The sequence below is a fragment of the Balaenoptera physalus genome (genome assembly GCF_965194825.1).
Source record: "Balaenoptera physalus genome assembly, chromosome: 5".
Taxonomy (NCBI): domain Eukaryota; kingdom Metazoa; phylum Chordata; class Mammalia; order Artiodactyla; family Balaenopteridae; genus Balaenoptera; species Balaenoptera physalus.
The window spans coordinates 108,458,556-108,477,169 of NC_138884.1; the positions used below are offsets into that span (position 1 = coordinate 108,458,556).

The 18,614-nt window shown below is 38.3% G+C and overlaps 1 protein-coding gene across 4 annotated transcripts in view; it reads left to right on the top strand.

Moving 5' to 3' along the window:
- The window catches only part of LOC309660907 (uncharacterized protein), a 404,218-nt gene that overhangs the window by 192,174 nt on the left and 193,430 nt on the right, over positions 1-18,614 (top strand). Inside the window, exon 3 of one of the 4 annotated variants that reach the window (XR_014263698.1) lies at positions 15,900-15,960. The exons of the other annotated variants lie outside the window; for them this stretch is intronic. The gene's annotated coding sequence lies outside the window, so the exon portion shown is untranslated. The remainder of the gene's footprint in view (positions 1-15,899; positions 15,961-18,614) is intronic. 4 annotated transcript variants of the gene reach the window in all.

The window sequence follows — 18,614 nt, forward strand, 5'->3', positions numbered from 1 at the left end:
ATTCCTTCTAGAGAATTTTTTATTTCATTTATTGTGCTGTTAATCATTGTTTTGTTTGCTCTTTAGTTCTTCTAGGTCCTTAAGGTTTTCTTTTATTTTCTCCATTCTCTTTCCAAGATTTTGGATCACCTTTACTATCGTTATTCTGAATTCTTTTTCAGGTAGACTGCCTATTTCCTCTTCATTTGTTTGGTCTGGTGGGTTTTTACCTTGCTCCTTCATCTGCTGTGTGTTTCTCCGTCTTCACATTTTGCTTAACTTACTGTGTTTGGGATCTCCTTTTCACAGGCTGCAGGTTCTTAGTTCCTGTTGCTTTTGATGTCTGCCCCCAGTGGCTAAGATTGGTTCAGTGGGCTGTGTAGGCTTCCTGATGGAAGGGACTGGTGCCTGTGTTCTGGTGGATGAGGCTGGATCTTGTCTTTCTGGTGGGCATGACCACGTCCGGTGGTGTGTTTTGGGGTGTCTGTGACCTAATTATGATTTTAGGCAGCCTCTCTGTTAATGGGTGGGGTTGTGTTCCTGTCTTGCTGGTTGTTTGGCATAAGGTGTCCAGCACTGTAGTTTGCTGGTCGTTGAGTGGAGCTGGGTCTTAGCATTGAGATGGAGATCTCTGGGAGAGCTTTCACAGTTTGATATTACACGGAGCTGGGAGGTCTCTGGTGGACCAATGTCCTGAACTTGACTCTCCCACCTCAGAAGCTCAGGCCTGACACCTGGCTGGAGCGTCAAGACACTGTCAGCCACATGGCTCAGAAGAAAAGGGAGAAAAAAATAAATAAGTAAATAAATAAAATAAAATAAAGTTATTAAAATAAAAAATAAATTATTAAAAGTAAAAATAAAGTAATTTAAAAAAGAAAGAAGAGAGCAATCAAACCAAAAAACAAATCGACCAATGATAACAAGCACTAAAAACTATACAAAAAAACACAAAAATCAAAACAAAACAAAACGGGACAGACAGAACCCTAGGACAAATGGTAAAAGCAAAGCTATACAGACAAAATCACACAAAACAGCATACACATACACACTCATAAAAAGAGAAAAAGGAAAAAGATATATATATCTATATATAAAAAAAAACAAAAAGGAAGAAAGCAACCAAATCAATAACAAATCTGCCAATGATAATAAACTCTAAATACTAAACTAAGATAAACATAAGACCAGAAATAAATTAGAGGCAGAAAGCAAACCCGAAGTCTACAGTTGCTCCCAAAGTCCACCTCCTCAATTTGGGATGATTCGTTGTCGATTCAGGTATTCCACAGATGCAGGGTACATCACGTTGATTGTGGAGATTTAATCTGCTGCTCCGGAGGCTGCTGGGAGAGATTTCCCTTTCTCTTCTTTGTTTGCACAGCTCCTGGGGTTCAGCTTTGGATCTGGCTCTGCCTCTGAGTGTAAGTCACCTGAGGGCATCTGTTCTTCGCTCAGAGAGGACGGGGTTAAAATAGCAGCTGCTTCGTGGGGTCTGGCTGACTCAGGCTGGGGGGAGGGAGGGGTATGTATGTGGGGCGAGCCTGTGGTGGCAGAGACTGGCATGATATTGCAACAGCCTGAGGCGCACTGTCTATTCCCCTGGGGAAGTTGTCCCTGGATCACGGGCCCTTGGCAGTGGTGGACTGCACAGGCTCCCGGGAGGGTAGGTGTGGATAGTGACCTGTGCTTGCACACAGGCTTCTTGGTGGCTGCAGCAGCAACCTTAGCATCTCATGCCTGTCTCTGGGGTCTGCGCTGATAGCTGCGGCTCACGCCCATCTCTGGAGCTCGTTTAGGCAGTGCTCTGAATCCCCTCTCCTGGCGCAACCTGAAACAATGTCTCTTGCCTCTTAGGTGGTCCAGACTTTTTCCCGGATTCCCTCCCAGCTAGCTGTGGTGCACTAGCCCCCTTTAGGCTGTGTTCACGCCGCCAACCCCAGTCCTCTCCTGGGATCCGACTGAAGCCCAAGCCTCAGGTCCCAGCCCCCACCTGCCCTGGCGGGTGAGCAGACAAGCCTCTTGGGCTGGTGAGTGCTGGTCAGCACTGATCCTCTGTGCAGGAATCTCTCCACTTTGCCCTCTGCACCCCTATTGCTGCGCTCTCCTCCGTGGCTCCAAAGCTTCCACCCTACCACCCTCCATTTTTACCAGTGAAGGGGCTTCCTAGTGTGTGGAAACTTTTCCTCCTTCACAGCTCCCTCCCAGATGTGCAGGTCCTGTCCCTATTCTTTTGTCTCTGTTTTTTCTTTTTTCTTTTGCCCTACCCAGATACATGGGGATTTTCTTGCCTTTTGGGAAGTCTGAGGTGTTTTGCCAGCATTCAGTAGGTGTTCTGTAGGAGTTGTTCCACATGTAGATGTATTTCTGATGTATTTGTAGGGAGGAAGGTGATCTCCATGTCTTACTCCTCCACCATTTGAAGGTCTCTCCAGATTGGCTTCTTTCATCTAGTAATATACAGTTAAGTTTCCTCCATATCTTTTCATGGCTTGATAACTCATTTCTTTTTAGCACTGAGTAATATTCCATTGTGTGGGTATACTACAGAGTATCCATTCACCTACTGAAGGACGTCTAAGTTGATATGAGCTATTTTTAATACTACAAAATGGAAACTGTATAGAATTTTCTTTCCAGTTTGTGGGCTCAATCATTCTCAGAAAAACCTCCCATCATTTTTATAATGTTTTAAGTTAAAAGATATGGGCATAAGGAGAGGAGTGACCCATAGTGCCTGAAGAGGACAAAATCACATAAGCAGAGTCCTTTAAGAACACTGTCTAAACAAAGCCTGACTGTCTAGGTTTGCTAAACATTATGCAAAAATCAAATACGGAAATCAATTAGGATCTCAGCCATTTGAATGTACTCCACTCTTCGACTTTATTTCTTTCTGTCACACACAGATTTAAATCTTAAATGTTAAGAAAAACTAATTCTAAACTTTTAAAAATGAGGAAGCAAAGCATTATTTTGCTTGCAGTCACAACAAAAACCGTCTGTTGCAAATCCTTCATTTGGAAACAGGATTTTCTCCCCTGTTCTCTAAACCAAAGACCTTAAGCTGGAGCTCTCTGGCATAAATTAGTGAAACAAAATATAGATTCCTGTGTCACCTGTAAATAGGATCCTCCTGTGTAATGTCCTTATCTCCTTTCATGACTGAGAAAACTTTTACTCATTTTCAAGATGCAGCATCAATGTCTCATTTCCTGGATTAGGTAAGCTGTATTTCCTTGTTGATAGAATACTCTATGAACAAAGGCTACAATGAACTTATCAGTGCCTTTAATGTATTATTACTTTATTAATTATAATAATATGTAATTGTTTATGAAAATTTGCAGCTTATTTATATAGGCAAGGCATCTGTTCATTTTACATGTAGATTCTAGGTATGCATTTATGCCTGGCTGGATCCCTTATGGTGACTCTACAGATACCCCCAGCTCCATCCATGGCCCTGAGTCAGAGAACTGATGTATGTGCTCACTGGCAAAGGGAGAGGATGGGACCCATTCAATTTGCTGCCTGTCTTCTCTGAGCAGATCTTAGCTCATTGCAGTGATACGCATGAGCTAGACTGCATCTTCTCATGAGGAGGAAGGAGGGCTGACTGTACCCATTTATTCCCAATTCCCCTTCAGTGACATCACATTGGTAGCTTAAAGTAAGGCACAGTGGAGGTATTTATACTATGGAAATAGGTAAACACTACACATGCACTTTTCTCCCTAGAGAGCTGGTTGTTAAACTTTTACCAGAATGTCACTGCTCATTTGTCACTTTCTGATGTCTAAAATTGATTAAAGCCTCCTATTATGTGCTCTCAAAACCATGCTCCTCTCCTTTGTAGCACTTACCTTAGTGGCAATTTGATGTTCATTTGCAGTGGGAAGATTAATTGAGATAATGTATTTTAAGTACCAATTACAGGTCTTGGAACAAAGTGCTTATCTAAATTATTAAGTTTATTTATTATTATGTAATTATTGGTGCATTATTTTCCCCTCCACAAGACTGTAAGTGCCATGAAGTCAGGACAGTTTTTGTTTTCTCTCCTAAGGATCTAGCATAGTCGCAGGCCCATGGTAGATAAGCAACTACATTGTGATAAAGGAAAAAATCAAATCACCGTTTTCTGCTGCTGATAGTAGTTGTCTGATCCACTACACTCCCCCCCCCCGCCACCATGTGCTTTCTGCTCAGAGTGAGAAAGTGTGGATTTTGCATACTAGCTGTGGAGGGGTGTGGGTGAAGGTCCTACTTTGGCTACTGATGATTCTGTCACATCAGTTGTCAAGCATTTGTGTCTATCTCTGTCTTTCAGTGAATTATTAATATGAGGATAGGTTTCCTGAGAGACCAAATAACCTTTAAAAAATATTTAGAGAGTAAGAACAACAAATGTATCTTGGGGTTTCATGTCTAGAAAATCGACTTAATTAGGTACTTAACCATTCACTATCATCCTCTCCCCTCCGTGTAATAATCTGGCTTTGATTTGGTTACTATGGTTGTCCCCAAGATGTTGTTGTTTTAAGAAAATGCATTTTTTCCCCCAGTTGTCAGTTCTGAGGATGTTATTAAAAGATGGTTATGAAGTATTTTGTCTTCATTTTCTCAGTTGATTCATTAGTGGGATGCTGCTCAACTCTGGCTTCATTAAGCCTTTTCATTGATGGGAGTACATTCACATACAAACTCAACCTCCCAACACCGACTTTCATCCGTGGCAGGCATCCAGCGCTTCCTGCTCACAAGCCTGATCTTGAATCTTTAATAAGAACATCAGAGTTCTTAGCAGCCAGGGCTGCAGAGTTGAAGCAGCACGCATAGAATTAAAGGTCAATCCGGGAAAATGAAATTGTTTTGTTTTTCAGTATTTTGTTTTGCAAGCAGGTGATTTGAAGCATCTCACATCTTACAATACCAGGAATCCAGTGTGCAAGTTTTCATAATGCTGGCAGATACCCATGACATTGTATTCTTAGCATATATTGCTAACATGGGAGGCCCCCTGGGATTCTGGAAAGGGCATTTGGCTAGAAGTCAGGAGACTTGGGCCCTCACTCTGTCCCTGATATTAAAGATAATAAAAATAGTTCACACTCCTTGTGTTCTTACTTTGTACCAGACAATATTTTAAGTGATTTATAAATATGGGGAGGTTGAAGGATTTGAAACTCTTAACTCACATTGTAATTCAGATATTCAGACAGAATGTAACTCCTTTATTTGTTTTGTGTTTGTTCTACTTTTCCTGCCTAGTCCATGCACTGGTGTCCAGGGGAGAAATTAGATTTAGTCCAATCTAAATTTAGTCAAATAAATACTTTTAACCTGTGCTGTCCAATATGGTAGTCACTACCCACATATTCCTACTTGAGTACATGAAATTTGGCTGGTCCAAACTGATATGGGTTGTAAGTGTAAAGTTCACATCAGATTTCGATTACATTGTGTGAAAAATAAAGAATGTGCATCTATTTAATAATTTTATATCGATAACATCTTAAAGTATTTTAGATATTTAAAATACATTGTTCAAATTAACTTCATTGCTTCTTTTTACTTTAATGTAGTTACTACAAAGTTTAAAACTAGGTATGTGTCCACTACTTATGTGTTCCTCCAGGTAGAGGAACAGCATGTGTTAAGGCTCTGAGTCCTGAAAGACTTGGTGCTTTTGAGGAAATGGAAGACAACACAGTATCTGGGAGCACTGTGGCAAGGCAGGGAGTGTATAAAAGGCCAGGAGTAGACTAAAACCAGAGAGGAAGTGAGAGGTCAGATCCTGCAAGAACGTGTAGTCTCTAGTAAGGAGTTTGAGTTTTTTCTAAGAATAATAAAAAGCTGCTGGAGGGTTTAGACAACAGAGGTGTGATATTAAGTATGTTTTATGTTACCTCGCTAAATCCCAGTTTCCTACCTTTAAAATAGGTATAGTAATATTAATGTCTTCAAAAGATCATTAAAAAAGATGATGCATAAGTAGTCACTATGGAAGTTGTAAAATACTATAGAGGTATAAATTAATCTCATCATTATGGCTACTGCTCAAAAATCTTCAATGAGTCCCTGACAGCAATGGCATAAGGTTTTTCATCAATGTGTTTTAAAGTCTTCCATCTGTTGGCCCCATCTGAACAATAGGAACATTCATCTCATTTTCTGCCTCAACATATTATTTCCAGTCTTCTCTCCATTGTAGATACTGTTCCTGCTCCTACACCTTGATTTTGCTCATGATGGACAGTGGTTCATTTTAATGCCTTCATTGTTTTTCTCCATCTATTCTAATCCAATTTCACAATACCTGTATTAGTCTGGATTCTTTCAGTTATAAGGAACACAAAAGCCTCAGTCTGGCTTGAACCATAAGAGGAATTTGTGAATAAGTGAAAAGTCCAGGGGGATGTCTAGTTCCTCCAGACATGAACTGACCTAAGAACTCATTATACCATGTCAGGAATTTGTGTCCTGGGTCTCTGTCTATAAAGTTCTCCTATGAGTTGTCAGTTTCATCATCCGTAGCTCCAGACTTCATCCTAACCAGCTTAGCAACTCCAGTGGAAAGAGAATTGCTCTTTCCCAAATGATCTAGTAAAAGTCTTATGTTTCACTCTATTGGCCTAAATTTATTATACACGCTGAACAAATCTATGTATTGGCCAAGCCCCAGACCAGAGCCCACCCCATGGATTGGGGGCACTTGATGGGGTTAGTCCCCATCCAAACCAAATGAATGAAGTGGGACTGTGGAAGTTTCCCAAAAGAAAAACAGAATTGGGAGAATGGCACTGGACAGGCAAAAAGGGGAGAAAACAAAAAACCCACCCAGATATCCACCATAATGATATGGCTCATGTCCCACGTCCTCCATGAGCCCTGCTTCTATGACTTCAGGCAAGAATTATCTTTTTCCTTCCTGACTTTTCTTCATACTTGGTCTCTGGAGCATACATTTTTGGCTCTTGATATTCCATTTTGCACTTTATTATAACCGTAAAATTTTTATTGCCTGATTAAACCTTGGTGGTAATCTCATCCTAGAGATGTGAAAGCCCTGAAGGAAAAAATAATAAATTTTAGATTATTTTGAAAATATTTCTTGAGGACTTCTAGGTTATTTCTGGGGGGAAAAAGGTACAAAATTTCTTTTTTTTTTTAACATCTTTATTGGAGTATAATTGTTTTATAATGGTGTGTTAGTTTCTGCTTTATAACAAAGTGAATCAGTTATACATATACATATATCCCCATATCTCCTCTGTCTTGGGTCTCCCTCCCACCCTCCCTATCCCACTCCTCTAGGTGGTCACAAAACACCGAGCTGATCTCCCTGTGCTATGCAGCTGCTTCCCACTAGCTATCTATTTTACATTTGGTAGTGTATATATGTCCATGCCACTCTCGTACTTTGTCCCAGCTTACCCGTCCCTCTCCCCGTGTCCCCAAATACATTCTCTACATCTGCGTCTTTGTTCCTGTCCTGCCCCTGTGTTCCTCAGAACCATTTTTTTTTTTTTTTAGATTCCATATATATGTGTTAGCATACAGTATTTGTTTTTCTGACTTACTTCACTCTGTATGAGAGACTCTAGGTCCCTCCACCTCATTACAAATAACTCAATTTCATTTCTTTTTATGGCTGAGTAATATTCCATTGTATATATGTGCCACATCTTCTTTATCCATTCATCTGTCGTTGGACACTTAGGTTGCTTCCATGTCCTGGCTATTGTAAATAGAGCTGCAGTGAACATTGTGGTACATGACTCTTTTTGAATTATGGTTTTCTCAGGGTGTATGTCCAGTAGTGGGATTGCTGGGTCATATGGTAGTTCTATGTTTAGTTTTTAAGGAACATCCATACTGTTCTCCATAGTGACTGTATCAATTATATTCCCACCAACAGAGCAAGAGGGTTCCCTTTTCTCCACACCCTCTCCAGCATTTATTGTTTGTAGATTTCTTGATGATGGCCATTCTGACTGGTGTGAGGTGATACCTCATGGTAGTTTTGATTTGCATATCTCTAAAGATTAGTGATGTTGAGCATTCTTTCATGTGTTTGTTGGCAATCTGTATATCTTCTTTGGAGAAATATCTATTTAGGTGCTCTGCCTATTTTTGGATTGGGTTGTTTGTTTTTTTGATACTGAGCTGCATGAATAGCCAAAGCAAACTTGAGAAAGAAAAACGGAGCTGGAAGAATCAGGCTCCCTGACTTCAGACTATACTACAAAGCTACAGTAATCAAGACAGTATGTACTGGCAAAAAAAAAAAAACAGAATATAGATCAATGGAACAGGATAGAGAGCCCAGAGATAAACCCACGCACATACGGTCACCTTATTTTTGATAAAGGAGGCAAGAATATACAATGGAGAAAGGACAGCCTCTTCAGTAAGTGGTGCTGGGAAAACTGGACAGCTACATGTAAAAGAATGAAATTAGAACACTCCCTAACACCATACACAAAAATAAACTCAAAATGGATCAAAGACCTAAATGTAAGGCCAGACACTATAAGACTCTTAGAGGAAAACATAGGCAGAACACTCTATGACATACATCACAGCAAGATCCTTTTTGACCCACCTCTTAGAGAAATAGAAACAAAAATAAACAAATGAGACCTACTGAAACTTAAAAGCTTTTGCACAGTAAAGGAAACCATAAACAAGACAAAAAGACAACCCTCAGAATGGGAGAAAATATTTGCAAACGAAGCAACTGACCAAGGATTAATCTCCAAAATTTACAAGCAGCTCATGCAGCTCAATATCAAAAAAACAAACAACCCAATCCAAAAATGAGTACAAAAATTCTTTTAAAAAACCCTTAACAGTCTTCCCACAAATTTTCCATTTTTTTAACCCTTAAAAATTCTAAATATGTCAATTATGACAATTTTATAAAAAAACTAAGTAATGCATGGTGTAATTTTAAAGTTCTAACCCAATAGTGTGTCTTTTGATCTGTAAAGGATGAATATACTTCCTCTGTCCCTGAATATATCTATGTACCTATGTATATTCAGGGACAGAGGACTATATATATATTTCTTTTGTTTTCTTTTGACTTGACTTTAAACTTTTCCAACCTTCTTCTTTTATTTTTTAAAAAGCTTTTTGGATCTAAATATGCTCAGGTCTGCCTGTCTGTCACTCTTGGTATTTTTTTTTTCTGGAAAATATAATTCTATGATTTTATTACATATTATGAGAGCTCATTTTAGTCTTTCAACCTTTTACAGTGAAATGTAACAAATACATAGAAAGGAGTACACAATAAAGATGTACAGTAAGTCCCTTACGTATGAATGAGTTCCATTCCGAGAGCTCACTCGTAAGTTCAGTTTGTTCATAAGTCCAACAAAGCTAGCCTAGGTACCCAACTAACACAATTGGCTACGTAATACAGTACTGTAATAGATTTGTAATACTTTTCACACAAATAATACATAAAAAACAAACAAACGTAAAAATAAAGAAAACATTTTTCATCTTACTGTACAGTACTTCGAAAAGTACAGTAGTACAGTCCAACAGCTGGCATACAGGGGTGGCATAGAGTGAACAGGCAAGAAGAGTTACTGACTGGAGGTGGGGAGAGGACGTGGGAAATAGTAGAGCTGAAGGATCATCAACAATAGGAGACGGAGGGCAAGCTGCACGTGACAATGTACGCCAGACACCTGAACTAACTTACATGATTGGACATGCAAACGCACATTCACGTCTTTGAGAGTTCCCAGCTTGAAAGTTCATATGTACGGGACTTACTGTAAAATGTAGCTCAATGGATGCAAATCACATAAGGTATGTTCTTTGTATGGAAAGCAATTAAGATAGATATTAATAACAAAGTTTAAATTGAAATGCCACATATTTGGGGAAATTATGAAGTAAGTTCTAAATACCCTAGCTTAAAAATGGTTAGAAAATATTTTTATATTTAATGAAAAACTACATTATCCAAATTTGTGAGGTAAAGCAAAAGCTTTCCTTAGAGAGGAATTTGTATCTTAGAGGGAAATGTATACCATATATCTGAAAAGAAAAAAGACTGAAAGTCAGCAGGCTAAACTTCTATCTCAAAAAAATAGAAAAATAAAAATTCATCTGAGCCTTATAATTTTACAGCAGTATGGATAGTAAAATTTTTTGCCATTATAATGATTGTATATGAAGCTCAATTTGCCAAGTCCCAAATACAAGTTTTCAAAGTTGATTTGAAGAAAAATAATTCCTTATCACTGAAGGCATATGTTCTTGTTTGCATACTACAGTTGTCTGTGAGTTGTGAGAGGTGTACCTAAAGGCAACTGAGTATCTGTATTTCTTATGGGTCTATGTGCTGTTGTGTGCCTATATATGTGTCTGACGTGTCTGTTCTTTTTTCCCAGGTTTATTGAGATATAATTGACATATAACATTGTGTGAGTTTAAGGTATACAATGTGATGATTTGTTACACATGTATACTGGGAAATGTTTAGCACAATAATGTTAGTTAACACATTCTTCACCTCACTGAGTAGGTAAAAGCTGGGTAGGTAAAGTCTGACAATTATCCAGAGATGGGGTCAAGTCCTAAGGCTAGGATATTCTCAGTTCCTGGTGGGATGCTTTGGTGGGAAGCTTGGGTCTGCTTAAAGGATCTGGTGTGTGATGGATGATTTAATGGCCTTTATGTTATGAGGGACAAACAAATACTCAAATTGTCAAAATCAAAAAGGGGATCAAGTAACTGAAAAGTGCAGAAGAATGACTTCATCTAGATGGCTCAAGCTAGGTCATCAGTGCTTTTTTTTTTTTTAAGTCTTTATTGAATTTGTTACAATATTGCTTCTGCTTTATGTTTTGATTTTTTGGCCCCGAGGCATGTAGGATCTTAGCTCCCTGACCAGGGGTTGAACCTGAACCCCCTGCCCTGGAAGGCAAAGTCTTAACCACTGGCCAGAGAAGTCCCATCAGTGCTTTTTAAAATCATATCTTCCTTCTTTTCTATTGGTTTAGTCACCAGCCCGTCTCACCTGATTACAGCAAAATGGCTCTAAGCCTTGTATCTTTTCGCCACCAGGACCAGAAGAGAGGAGAGAACTGCTGTCTTGCAGAAGTCACAGTGGGTCAGAATCTCTAACCTGGTATGAACCCCAGTCTGAGCCAATCATTGTGACCAGAGACATGGGATGTGTTGACTGGTTCAGGCCAATGGGACCTCGTTTCTGGAAGTAGATCTAATCCACCTTAAATGTATTGGCTAAAATTGGGTGGATATGAATTTCCAAAAGTAAAAGAATGGAAAGGACACAGGGGAGGCAACAAAGAAATACCCACCCTAATTCATCAATCTAAATCTTTCTGGGTTTGCAAGAATGCTACTCATAGGCAGGAGTTACCTTATTTCTTTTTTTTCCCCTCACTGAAGATGGAAGCAACATGTGTAGCTTCAGGAGAAGTCAAAGCAAAATGCATAGGTAAAACTCAAGTTTAAGACACCAGGAAAACAATACACAAACATCACCTAAGATTGCTCGTGATTGGAAATGCTAGAGACAGAGTTTATTGTAACTTCTTATTGGCTACCCAAAGGTCTGTGATGGCTTCTGGCCTGTACCCAATATCATATTCTATTGTTCCAGATTTATTTTAACTTCCAGGAAAGAATCATTGGCCTGAATCTTTCATTTTCAACCAACCCCAATAGTAATGATATTTGGCATAATTTTGCATATTGGCTTTGTTTCAAACCATCAGCCTTCCATCAACACATTTTGTGTATGAAGGCAAAATCAGTTTCTGCCCTCTAAATTTTTATGAAGGTTCTCATCTGTAGGGATGTTATATTTAAAGTTACCAGATATGCAAATGCAGCCTCAGGCTGATTTTGTCACCCCATTATAATCGGACTTCCTGTTTTGACAACTCTGCTTATACAAAGAGGAACAGGTAGCACCTTGAAGTGAATTCACTGCAACCATTTGGAATGAAACCTACCAGGTGCAGCTCTTGACAACTCTAACTCAAGAGAGAAATGACAGCATTTGCAGCTTGGATAGTTATCTCACACATCTGCCATCCCACTTTTGGTATACAGATTTTAATTGGGACTCGATTTACTAGAAATTTTCTGAGCTACTGAGAAATTAAGCATGGACTGCAATGCCTCCCATCAGATAATTAATGTCAGAATCACTGGTGATGTAACATAGTGAAAAAAATTATACCTCAAATATAGTGAAAAAAATACCCTATTTAAAATCAAGAGAATTGAGTTTAGTTCATGGATTGGCCCTGAGCAGCTGCGTGACCTTAGGGAAGGTCCTTGTGGGGCCTCATTTTCTTAACTTATGAAAGACTGAAGTTGGAGAGCCTCCAGTTCTAGTAATCTATTTTGTTTCTGCTTCAGTTACCAACAGCCTAAGGGAAAAAAGAGAGCAAAAGGGATGATTCAAACAAATCAGCCCTGCATCTATCTACTCAACACTTACCACCATAAATAAAGTTACACCAAAAAAAGAGGGAAAAAAATAATTATACTTCATTTTGACTCAGTTGCCTAATTTCACTGAGTAACCTCTAATTACATTTACTTAGACCTAACTATCTAAATTATATGGAAGTTTAATTGCATTTCAGAGGATCTCAATATTTTTCTTCTGCATCAGCACAGCGGTGGGGTAACATGCGCTAAAACTTCCTGTTTCACTCTGAAAGTTCATCTTCGATGGCTGGACCACTCCAACAGTTTACATCAGAATCTCACGGAGTACGAACTGTACTGGACATAGAGATGTACCACTCAGGACCAGCTACATAATGTATAAGGTCTAGTGCAAAATGAAAATGCAGGGACTCATTTTACAATTATTAAGAATTTCAGGACAGAAATGCAGAGCTTTGAACCAAACATAGGCTCATCTGAGCACAGGACCTTGAGTGACGGCAGCGATCATACACCCATAAAGCAGACCCTGGGTGATACCCAGGTCTCCCTTTAAGGAATGACTTGTTACCCCAGCTGCAAAGAACACTGATGGTGATCAGTCTTCAGTCATCTCTCCCTACAAGGATGGCCTCAGTGGCAGAGAGCCATCTCACAAAAGATCACAACACTTCCAGGAGCTGACCATATCCAGCTAATGGGCAGAGATAAAAAGGACTGGTCATTTTAGCCCCATGTGAGACAACTTTGATGGGCTATTTCAGGTCCAGACCTTCTTGTGGGTCTAAGAGGCTCTTTGGTCTGCATCACAGTTTACGTACTCATCCCACTCTGTTTGTTCTGCTTTCCCTGCCAGCTCCACAGGGGCTGTTCCTCAGGGTACTCCATTCACTCTAAACTATCTCAGAGCCTGCTTATGGAAACCCCAGATTATTATTTATTTTAGGAATAAGAACTTTGATAACACTGCATTTTTTGATTGAAAATATTCACACCAAAAGAAAATGTACAAAGGGAAAATAAGAATGAAAACACCCAAATGTTCACACCCAGTAAGGGTCAACATTTGTGTTTATTAAACCTTACTTCAAGTTTCACTCTGTGCTTGTGTACAGATGGGAGGATCTGATGTCTTGATAGAGAGATAGATGCTGATAGAGATAAATAGAAGTGGCTTTAATGCGAGGACTAAATTATGTCACATATTGAATCCACACAAGGATTCAAAACGATGCCAAGCACATAAGTGATAATTCCCCCAAATTCCTCCCTGTCTGCTTTTTTCCTGTACCTGTATTCAGTTTCAATTCTAGTACATCCCCCTCTCCCCATGGCAAATATCATTGGATGTTCATGTATAAATAAAGCACTGGAGAGAAGTTCACAACAGCAAAAGAGAGAGAGAGGAATAAAGGTGCTAAGCTCTCAGGTTGATGCTGCTTAATGATAGTGCCTATACTGTAAGACATCATAGCTCACGTGTATTAATTGTAAAAACAGTTGATCCTTTAAGGTCAAAATTCTCTAGGAGGAAAGCTTTCAAAATGGCAGTCAGTGTAAGTTAAAATGATCTTCAATGCCACTGGCCATTTTGCAAGCTGAGAAACGTTAATCACCAGCAAAATCATAATAGAAATTGAAATATAATTCAGAATATTCTTCCTGGAAGTTTTCTTCACTGAGCTGAATCATAAGAAAGACCATATCAGGTCAGATATTGTGTTGCAGGGATTGATGCCACCCCAGTGTTCCAGGTTTCCTTGACAGCCTTAAAACTATAAAGATTGGGAGTCTTGGTCCCTATTAAAGTGAATCCTCCTGCAAAATTTGAGGATTTGACTGAGATGACTAATGTGGACTCAGAGAGTTTGGCATCCTTGCTAACAATTTGTGATCATCGAAAAGACCCAGTGTATAACCAAATGTTACCAGACATCAAGTCTGAATTAGAAAATATTAAACTAGTCAAAGGGAATATAGATTTATCTGGAAAAAGGACACCACTTTGAAACCAAACAAACAAAACATTTCCTCCTGCTCAGATGATGACTTAAGAGAACACTTTGCCAGATTTATGCTTAAAGATGGAAGGAGTGTTCCTAGAGCCCCAACATAAGAATATCCTTGGTAAAAGGATAAGAGAGTTATGGGAATCATCTGTAAACAAAACTTGACAGCTCCTGAGTGAACCCTAGGAAAGTCCCAGACCACTGGGATTTCAGGTCATAGTTGAATCAAAAGTGGGCAGTGTGTTGGCTGATTGAGGCCATGCATTGTGGAGCCAGGTGGAAATGGGTGTGAATCCTGGTCCACCACATTCCAAAATCTGTAAGAGTTGGCAAGTCACTTCACCTCTCTACACCTCAAATTCCTTATCTCCTAGTAGTAATGAAGACAGCCACACCAAGTGTTATTGTAAGAGTGTCTAGATAATGTATGTAAAGTGCTGTTGCAGAGCTGGCACAGAACAAATGATGGCTATTATCCTTCATGGTACCATCTTTCAGAATTCTGCCACTTATGGGAAAGAAGGAGAAAAATGTGGAAACACCAAGCCTAAGAAATATGACAGTTGAAGCTTTATAAGTATTGTAAGATCCAAAGCCTAACATGAGACACAAAGTGATCCTGGGGAAAAAGGAGATAAGTAAACCTGGATGTGTAAAAGGCAGAAGAAGGCTTTCCATACAAATAAAAATATGTATAGAAAAATTATCTGTAAAAGGCATAACATCATACAAATATTACCAAGGATGTTATTTTGGAGTTCAGTTACAAAGAGAGAGTGTCAACCACAGAAACAATAGCAACAACAGCTTGGACATTAACAAGTGCTTATTATGTATCAGGTGATGTGCTGAATGCTCACTATGGATATCTTCTTTTATAATAATAAGAACTCTATAAACACTTTATTATTATTATTATTTACTTTTTTTTGCCTTTCACACTAGGAGAGTCCCAAGACATTGGATTTTTTAACAATGTGATGTTTTTATATATATTATGAAATACTGCAATCAAGAAAATAAATCCATCATCTCACATAGTTACTATGTTTTTGTGTGTGATAAGAACACTTAAGACCTACTCTTTTAGTAAATGTCAACTACAGTTGACCCTTGAGCAACACAGGTTTGAACTGCATAGGTCCACTTACATGCAAATTTTTTCGGTAAATACTTACCACAGTAATACACTCTCTGTGGTTGAATCTGCAGATGTGGAACCGTGGATAGGGAGGGATGACTATAAGGTTACATATGGATTTTTGACGGTGGGGGGTTGGCACCCTTAACCCCGACATTATTCAAGGGTCAACTATATATATACAGTATTATTAACCGTAGGCACCATGCTGTACATTAGATTTCCAGGACTTATTCGTCCTGCAAAACTGAAACTTTCTACCCTTTGACCAGCACCTTCTTCTTCTTCTTTACTTTATTTTACAGATGTGGAAACCAAGACACAAAAAGTTCAGCAACATGCTCAAAGTCTCACAACTAGAAAATGGTGAGGCCAAGATGCCCGTTCAAACAGTTTGATTCCAAAGTCCTAACTTCCCAACTCTTATCCAACAAGTTCTACCACAGCCTGTGGATCACCATGGGCTTCCCAGTTATCAGGAACCTGTTTTGAATCCTAACACTGCTACGTGTTAGCTGTGTGTTCCTGGCAAAAAATATTCAATCTCTCTGAACTGCTGTCTATTTGTTAAATAGGAAAAATAATTGTTCCTTCCTTGCAGTGCTGCTATAAATTGTAACTGTTATTATTCATTTTTTTATTAACGTAGACTATATTTATTTGTTTTGTTGTTGCTTTTCTTGTCTTTTAAGGAAAAAATCATAACATTTTTCAGACACTGGACTCTTCTGGTTCAGTGTTAACCATTTTCTTCCTCATCTCAAGAATTTTACATTTATATATGCTCCTTGTATTATTATTTGTGTGTGTTTTTTTTTTTTTTCCTTTAACTTGACTAACTGCAACAATTTAATTACCTACTCTAGTCTCATCCCAGGCAATAATATCTGTGGAACTTCAGAACAGATATTATGTTTTTCTTTTATTCTAATCCATATTAAAATAACCAAAAACTATCATTATTTAAAATTTCAACTCTACCTTGACTAAGACTGGCTTGGGTGCCATTGCTGGTGTGGGCACCACACTTTGGAAAATGCCATTTAATCAACCCTCAGATGAGAATGCTGAGACCCAGTGGTGCAATATTCTCTTGGTCATACAGATAACTCATGGCTGAGCTTGGAACCCACACCTCCTAGTAACTTAGCTTGTGTGAACTTCACTTTTTTCCTTTGAAAAATAAAGATAATAATTCCTGTTCAAAGATAGTTACACAGATGTTATGAGGGTATAAAAAAAATGTATATAAGAAAGTTATTTATCAAAGACACAGCACATAACAATTATACAAGATGGCAACCCTGTTCCTCAAAGCCAAATTTGCAGGCCCATGAGCTGAGCCTATTTGGAAAGTATGTTTGGACTGTCAGACCAGTCCATGCAAGAGGAGCAGCTGAGTCTCCTATGTTGTGAAATGTGTCTCTGAAACTTTTCCATACAGGATCCACATTTTCATTCCTATTAAAAATCATGTCAGAGTTTCCTCAAACCAGGCTTTGAACTGTTGGCAGTTCACAATTTGGTCAAGTTCAAATTACATATGCTTTGACACTATCTAGAAGGAAGTATTCTGGAAAATGTTCCTCTCCTAATTGAAGAAGATTTTCAACAATCTCATTAAAATGTTACTGAATTAGAATCCTTTTCTGTACATTGTGTGCAGCAAGAAAGACTCTGTTTTTCTTCTTGATTAAGAATCATAAATAAATACTACTACCACTACTACTATTGCTATTATACGCATCAGGACTATATTCATTCCTGTGAAATGCCCAAATGTGATCCTACTTTCCAGATGCAGATGAACATTTACAGTACTTTTTCCCTCCCCCACTCTGGATATGCTCTTTTAAAGATTTGACAGACCAGTACCTATTGTGATGAAAGAGGTTAAGGTTTGGAACAGGGAAACCAACTGTAACAATTAGTAACCACAGGATCATGGTGATGTACTTAGCTCATGTGAACATCACTTTCTTTCTTGTGACAATGAAGATAATAATAATAATGCTTATTCAACAAAAGTCACACAGATGTTATGAGGGTGAAAAATATATATGTGTAGGAAAGTTATTTATCAAAGATATAGTGCCACACACACAAATACTACCAAGAGTGTTATTTTGAAATTCAACTATAAAATTAGCATGCATTTTGACACACTTTGAAAGTGTGAAAAATATTAGTTAAAAAAAGAGATATGTGCACTTATAATCTCAGTTGTTTTCCTTCTATAACTACAGTATTGGCACCTCCAATTTAAAAAAAAAAAAGTATTCTGTATTATTTTAACTTACTGAGTTTATCCTGAAGCAGAGATAGAGGTTCCTGTTGAATTGTTTTGTTACTTAGTTTAGAATAATAACACACTACCAAATTCATTCAATTGCATTTTAGACCAGTGAAATATAATTCTGACTGTACTTGAAAAAAATGGAGAGAAACTACTCTTTTGAAATTAAATTTTATTTTTGTCAAGTAATTCATGAGCATAGGGAAAATAATGAAATATTACCAAAAAGGCTAAAGTGAAATATAGCAGAAGATTTGTCCATCGCTCACTATCTGCAAATCCTCTTCCCAGATCTACTTTCAGCTCTTAAATTCATTGTTTCTTTTATTTACCTCAAAAACTCTAAGTAATATGTTTATACTTCTCTTTCTTTATTAATTGTAAACGTTATCTATTGACTCTGTAGTTGAGCGTTTAACTCTCTTATATACAGATCTCTATTATCACCCTATGTTCTCTTAAATAACTGTAGAGATGACTGTAAATTCTGATACCCCTTCCATTGACAGGTGAAATCTGTTTTCCTCCTCCTTTAATGTGAGCTAAATTTGATCCTTGGAGTGCAGCAGATATGATGTTATGCCAGTTCTGGATCTAGCCTTTAGGAGGACTGGAAGATTTGTCTTGATCCTCTTGGATTCCTCATAGACTCTCTTTGTTATGTAAGAGGACCCTCAACAATTTTAAAGATGCTGTCCCATAGAGACTTCATAGCCAAACAAAA